We start from the raw sequence: 7,500 nt of genomic DNA, 5'->3' as shown, positions 1-7,500 counted from the left end.
TATTTGACCAAATAGGATCATCCAGTCCCTATAGAACCTATCACTAAAATACCCCTAGAGGGAGATAGGGCTAAGCGAAAAGGGTTTTCCATGAGATGGGAAATGAAAACTATTCACCCCACACGAGGTTTGTGAATAAGTGGTTGTCTGATAATAAGCAAGGAATATCTGTCTTTCTGCTAAACAGGGTGCATTGAACTCATAATTCATTAGATACTTTTTATCAATGTCAACTAAGTATCGTAAATAAATTGCTCCCGGCTCTTCAATCACTTGATAACCAGAGTCATTCTTTGATAAATGATCACTATGAGTCAGACTCAATAGAATTTGATCAATCCTTTTTTCTGTCGTTAAGGTGGAGAACTAAACCAAGAATTCTCTTTCTTTATCATCAATCGAATCATTATTCGCAACCAAGGAATTCTCCTTTTGGGCCTTTGACTCTCATATAAAGTTCTTGTTTCGGTAATTCAAAAGTAGGAGAAGTTTTTTTTACTAATGAATCGATATTCGAAATCGTTCCATTCTGGATCCCTTTCAAAACGTCAGGTTTCTAAATTCTCATAGGCCCCCCCGGGATTCCTTCCAGAGCCTGTTGAATAATTTTTATAGATTCCATCATTTCACCGATTCGGACTAAATAACGAGCTAATGAATCTCCTTCTTTTTGCCACTGGACTTCCCAATCAAATTCGTCGTAACACTCATAATGATCAACTTGACGAAGATCCCATTGTACTCCGGAAGCTCGTAGCATTGGTCCGGATAAACCCCAATTTATTGCTTCCTCTGCACCAACAATACCTACTCCTTCAACTCGTTCTAAAAAAAATAGGATTTCGTGTAATAAATTTTTGATATTCAGCAATTCCTGTTAAAAAATAATTGCAAAAATCCAAACATTTATCTATCCATCCATGAGGTAGATTGGCCGCTACTCCCCGTCGAAAATAATTATGCATCATTCTCATACCGGTGGCGGCTTGAATAAATCATATACTAACTCTCTTTCTCTAAAATTATAAAAGAAAGGAGTCTGTGCACCAATATCCGCCATAAACGGACCAAGCCATAACAAATGAGAAGCTATACGACTCAATTCCAACATAATTACTCTGATATAGCTAGCTCTTTTAGGCACTTGAATATTTCCTAACAATTTTGGACCATTTACCGTTATTGCTTCCCGTGAACATAGTAGCCAAATAATCCCGGCATGTTACATAGGGCAAATATTGTATAATTGTTCGATTTTCCGCGAATTTTTCCATCCCTCTGTGTAAATAACCTAAAATTGGTTCGCGGTCAATAACATCTTCACCGTCTAGAGTAACGATGAGTCGAAGAACACCATGCATTGATGGGTGGTGGGGACCCATATTGACTATCATAAGGTCTTTTCGAATGATACATTCATAGGGGTTTCCTCGATCCATTTTTTCATGAATTCTGAAAGCAAAAGAAGTTCATATTAAGATTTAAGAAATCAAATAATTCAAAAAACTCTTCACATTAACGAGTTTTTGACTCCGAATATCCAACCGGCTAATTACTTCTTTATAACGTACTCTATTTTTCTTTGCTAAATAAGACAGCAGTCGTTGCCGTTTTCCTAGAATTTTTTGCAAACCTCTCTGAGATAAATAGTCTTTTTTATGCAATTCCAAATGTGAAGTAAGTCTTCGTATCTTATTAGTGAAACTTACTATTTGAAATTCAATAGATCCTTTGTTTTCGTCTTTTTCTTCTTGTGAAATAACTGAAATGAATGAATTTTTTACCATAAAATAACCTACCTTTTTTTAATTAAGATTAAGATGTTTTTATTTTTATTGATCAGTAATAATAAAAAAAATCAATATTGTATTAATAAATAATTATAAATAATAATGTTAGTTCATTTGAATTTGATATACACAAAAATCTTTACTTTGTTAGTAATTGAAGTTACTAATTCAAAATTTTGTCAAATAAAATTGCAAATTTCTCATTAATCAATCCAATTTTTTATTTTTTTATAATTTTTTTATTCGGTTATAGATACAAAAAGATGATATATTTCTTCGCTTACAAAAGAGAACAAAATTCTACCTAAAATGAAAAGTCAAAAAATGTCGTTGATTCATTTCTAGATCAAGTATCCTATGGGATATAGGAAAAATGCACCCTTACCATTATAAAATTTCAACCGCGGATAGATACATATCCTTACCATACCGAACCGGCTGGAATTATTAGTGTCGAACCAATAACGATTCATACAAGCTAAATCTTCTAATCGAAAATGGGGCCAAAGAAAAAATTTGAATTTAATTAGTTTATTTTTCTCTTTATCAAAATCTTTGCTTTTATAAAAAACGGGACCACAGTTTTTTTTGTTATTACTAGTGCAAATTTTGGTATTTATAGAAATATTGTTTTTATTTTTTAAATTGAAAGAAATTAGAATTCTTAATTCTCTACGACGTTTCGGAGATAAAACATTTTTGGGAACAAGTAAATCATAACCATTTTTGTCTCTATTTCCAATTATACCTCGCTGCCTTTCAATAGAAATAGAATCGATTTTATCTCTGTATTGTTGATTTATTTGTTGTTTGTTCTTATGAAATAATAAGATACTTATGGTTTGATACAAAAGAAATTATCCATCTTAACCATTCCATCTTAAATGAAAATATAAATATCGTTTTAGAAAGAAATCAAGTTCTACTTCTGTATGACTTATTTTTCTTTTTATGTCTATGTTTTTTCATATCTAATTCCATATAATCTTTTTCAATATCTTTTTTTTTATTGGATGAATTGATTTCTTGATCTTGGTGAATTGTAATAAAAAAATTCTTTTTTTATCAATTTTCTCAATTATTTGATACTTAGTACTTAGTATTTTTTTTTATGTTCGCTTCCGGTATCGATCCAGGATTCAATCTCGACCTTCTCTCTAAGACAAAAATTGAGAATTTTCCAATCAAAATAATTTCTATCTGGGCTTTTCGCCATATCGATAATATCATCTTCCGCTAGATAATTATTGATAGGAATACCTTCTAACATGTCGAAAAAGTTACTTTTATTTGTGTTGTAATTATAAGAAATCTTTTGTTTATTATTTATTTATAATGGTGATCCATAAATATATGAGTCCTTCTTATTTTCATAATTAATAGATTTATATGATAAAAGATTATATTTATAGTGTTTTTTAAAATTATCTTTTTGATTCGGTAATGAGTCTGCCTCAAAATCCTTTTTTTTTCGTAATGAATTAATTTGTCTTTTTCATATAAATTTCATTTGTTTAATTTTTTGTTTTGAACCATAGGGTGTTGGTATTGATTGATTCTATTTCGCCATTTTTGTGATATTAATCTAGACCATCTAATCTAAGATAAATCGTATTTATGTTGATAATGACTCCTTAACCAGTTTTTCCATTGATTCATTACGGAATTTCTAACATTTTTTTCTTTTAATTCGAAATTAAATAGCCCTTGGACTCTAAAATAATCCTTTATTTCATTCTTTAAAAAAAGTCCATGATATTGAAGGATAGATCTTAACTTATATAAGTTAATAATTTTGATTTGTGATAATTTGTAAAATACATATGCTTGTGACAAGGAGGATATGTCGCAAAGAATCTGTGAATTCTTATTAATAACATCAATATTGCTATTATTAAGTGACTTTTTGATATTTATAATCGAAATAAAGTGAATTATGTTTTGATTTGTTTTATCAATTCTTTTTTATTTTCTTCATTATTGTAAATGTATTTAGTAACAATTTTTTTTTGTTGATTCAAGAAAAAGCTGTGCATTGATCCTCGAAATATTAATGATACCTAAAAAGATATCTATGTATATTGATAAGCATAGTTTTACACATATTTGCTTGCATATTATTGCGTATGTTCTTAGCAATTATTGTGCTTTTATTCCCAGATCACCCGTGTTTTGTGTTCTTTTGCATTTTAGGAACATTTATAGGACCATCATCGTTGTTTAAGTAATTATAGATCAATACGTGCGGAAACGAACGAGAATTCATCAAGATCGGACAAGAGCCCGCAATGCATACATTGAGCACGGCCTGGACTCTGGCCGTGCTCAACCATTGGCTTTGATTCTTGAAATTAGCACTTTGGGCACGGTTTAGTAGCCACCACGGCCTTGACGGCCCGTGGTGGATAACACGGGGAGCAACACGGCCCGTGGTGGCCAACACGGGGAGAAATACGTGGTGAAACCCTACTTGGTGAGATCCACGGTTTCCGACGGCCCGGACTTGGCGTCTTGACCAAAGACCCTTGAACACGGCCGTGCTGAGTTAAATATATAAGAAAAAAATGAGTTTTTCTTAAGAAAAGGGGGAAGGAGAAAGAGTGACATTGAGCCCTAGTGGCTGGTTCGGTTTCTGCACAATACTGAGTGCGAGAGAGAGTTGCAGTGAGTAAGAATCCCGGAATCATAAGATTCCGAGTGCAAAACAGTAGTGGAGCAATTCAAGAGGCAGTTTAGGAGATTAATCAAAGTGCGGATCCAGTTTGGGTATTCATCCAATTCGAGAGAAAAGGGTGTACATGTTTTATTTTCATTATTCTTTCATTGTAATTGATTTCCTAGATTGTTTTAAACATGAACATGTTTAGCTAGACTGATTTAATCCATTGGGATTTCTTTACTATGTTGGCTTGATATTATATTGTTGGATTGTTTGAGTTGGTTTTGTATTCTTCTTGTTTTCAGTATGAATAAGATTATGCATTATTCATGAGACGTTGTGAATTGTGATGTTTAGATTGCTTTATGAGATTGAGAAATCCGTTTGGCAATTGGAACTTTGAATAACAAGAACTGGTTAATAATCGCTTAGAGATAAGGATAATTAACTAGCCGGATTAAGAATTAACAAAGCTTAATAGAGGCGGATTAAAGCTTAATGCTAATTTAAGAATCAATTGTTAGGAAGAGATTCCAACTTTAGGTTATTAGGTTTAGGAATTCGGTTATCGAGAGAGAGAAACCGAATTCGGTTAAGAATTCGTCCACGGGTAGCATAATTAGACTCACTGATCCTTTATCTTTTGTTCGGATGCCAACTAGTTTAGATTCCCTTTGGGTTTGTCTTCTTGTCTTGATTATTTCAGTTATCAATTACTCCTGCATCTCCCTTAGAACTTAGCTCGTAGTTAATAGTTAGTTTAGAATTTATTCATCATCCATTTTAGGTTAATATAACAAAGAACAAAGAAGTAACTCTGGGCTTTCGCTTTTCCGAGGAATACGACCTTGATACTCGCCATTAGTGCTAGACTGCATCGATAGGTACACTGCCTTAGATTGTAGCTAACACGAGTAGCAACCATCATATATCCTTTCAATCAAAATTTTTATAAAAAAATGAAATTTATACGCTAATTGCGCATTTCTTTTTTTTAATATTTGTGAAATATTTTTTGATGATTTTAATTTTAAAGTTTTAACATTATAACTTATTTTGTTAGGACTAATATTTATCTCCGAGGTTATAATTTGTTTTCCTTTTCTTTTGAAATTTTTTCTATTTGATTTAAGATTATCTTTCGTCTAGCAGAAAGATCTTTCATTTTTTTTCTGTCAGTGAAAAATTTGTCCAAACCATAGATCGCGTTGAGGTGGACATTTTCTGACTCGCCCGATTATTCTTATTGATTAGCGAATCTTTTTCTTTTTAGTTGCATTCAATTCATATACTTCTTTAACTCCAGATAATAAAATTCAGTTTCTTTTTGATTTTTCAAATTTGTTTATTTTGTTTATTATATCTTTTCGAAAAAAAGAGTTTTGGATGACCCAATTTGCTTTTTCTTTTGATAAATTTAGAAATAATTTTCTTCTTTCTTCTAAAGTTCTTCTAATTCGAAAACTCTTTTTTTTTTTCATTTTTCTAATTTTTTTTTCAAGTTTTTTAAAGATGGGTTCAAAAAGTGAAACTTCGGGGAAAACCAAAAGGCAGTTCAACCTCCATCCCCAAAACTGTTAAAAAACAAAAATCATTTCTTTGTACTTTCTTTTTCATTGGATCTTTATGAGGGAATTTTAACTTAGATCTGTGCTAAGGTTTTAGACGAAAAGGAAATAGGATCTTTATTTGAATCCCGTCTGTTAACCAGTTTTTCAGAAATTCTTTTTTTGATAATTGAACTCCATTATAAGTGCATTTAATATGCATTTCTCTACTCCAATCCTTTAAATCCTCCGACCATTCGGGAATTTGAAAAAATAGTATACGAATGCAATTTTTAGCTATTATTAATAAAGGTAATATAATATATTTTATTATTTGAGCAAAAAGAATGCTATCCCAGGCTTCAGCTATTTCTATCCGAGTTCTTTCCTCTCTTTTGTTGTCTTCTCTTGTGTCCTCGTCTTTTTTCTTACTTTCTTTTATTTTTTTCTCTGTATAAGTATAATCTGAAATTGTGAATTCTGCATTTTTACACATCCAATTTATAAACATTGTTTTTATCAGTTCGAAAATATAAAAAAAAAAAAAGAGATTTGTCTATTCTGTCCAAAAAAAGGGGCGAATGCGCATTTGCTTAAAACAGTTCAAAAATAGCTATTTTGCGTCTTTGTGCTCGCGTGGATCCTTTTATTATGTCTCGACAAAAGTCTGATTGTTGCGAATAACGGATCAAAGTAACTTCATTTATTTGGTCAAAATCTGTCGTATCTTTGGTATTATTATAAGTAGCTGTATTTTCTTGATTATCGGTAAAAATTACTACACGTTTGGCTTTTCGTGAACGAATTTCATAATCTTCCACCATGTTTTCTTCATTTTCTCCCTCTTATTGTTCCAAATCGTCAATTAATTTGTATGACCAATGAGGAACTTGTTTATTTATTTCTTTTATTCCAAGAGAATTATTTTTAATTGTTTTATTTTTTGAATTTGCTAGAACTGGATCAAATACAAATTTTAGAATTTGTAAGAGTTCTAAATCCATTTTTTCTTCTTTGTAATCTGGAAATAAAGGGAGTCCTTTAAAATTGAAACTTGATGTCAATTTTCCGGCAAATTCATTAATTAAGTTTAAGAAATAAGCAATTTCTGTTGAAAATGATTTTCTATCTGTTTTTGGTTCAAATTCTATATAATTACTAATATTTGAAATGGTACAGAAAAAGATTTTTTGTTCACAACAACAACAAAGAAACTCTCCTCTGATGAATTGTATAATCATTGGAATTATAAGAATGAACAAAAAAATAAAAATCTAAGTAATGAATTTATAAACAGAGTCCAGGCTCTAGATAAGGGATATCTTGTTCTGAATACACTCGAAAAAAGGACTAGATTATGTAATGATAAAACGAAAAAGAGAGTACTTACTAAAAATATATGATCCCTTATTGAGTGGGTCCTACCGTGGAAGAACCAAATTTTTTTTTTCACCCTCAACAATAAATATAAATAAAACTTCTATAAAAAATTCCACGGAGATGG

At 31.0% G+C, this 7,500-nt stretch overlaps 3 pseudogenes; all 3 read right to left on the bottom strand.

The window, feature by feature from the left end:
• Window positions 1-2,871: 2,871 nt before the first annotated feature.
• LOC125369324 lies at window positions 2,872-3,882 on the bottom strand (annotated as a pseudogene).
• A 1,661-nt stretch (window positions 3,883-5,543) lies between these two features.
• The window catches only part of LOC125369323, a 2,018-nt pseudogene continuing 61 nt past the window's right edge, over window positions 5,544-7,500 (bottom strand).
• LOC125369155 overlaps window positions 7,245-7,500 on the bottom strand; it is a 1,468-nt pseudogene continuing 1,212 nt past the window's right edge.

This window comes from Ricinus communis, chromosome 2, assembly GCF_019578655.1.
Source record: "Ricinus communis isolate WT05 ecotype wild-type chromosome 2, ASM1957865v1, whole genome shotgun sequence".
NCBI lineage: Eukaryota > Viridiplantae > Streptophyta > Magnoliopsida > Malpighiales > Euphorbiaceae > Ricinus > Ricinus communis.
This window is presented reverse-complemented; position numbering and strand designations above follow the sequence as displayed.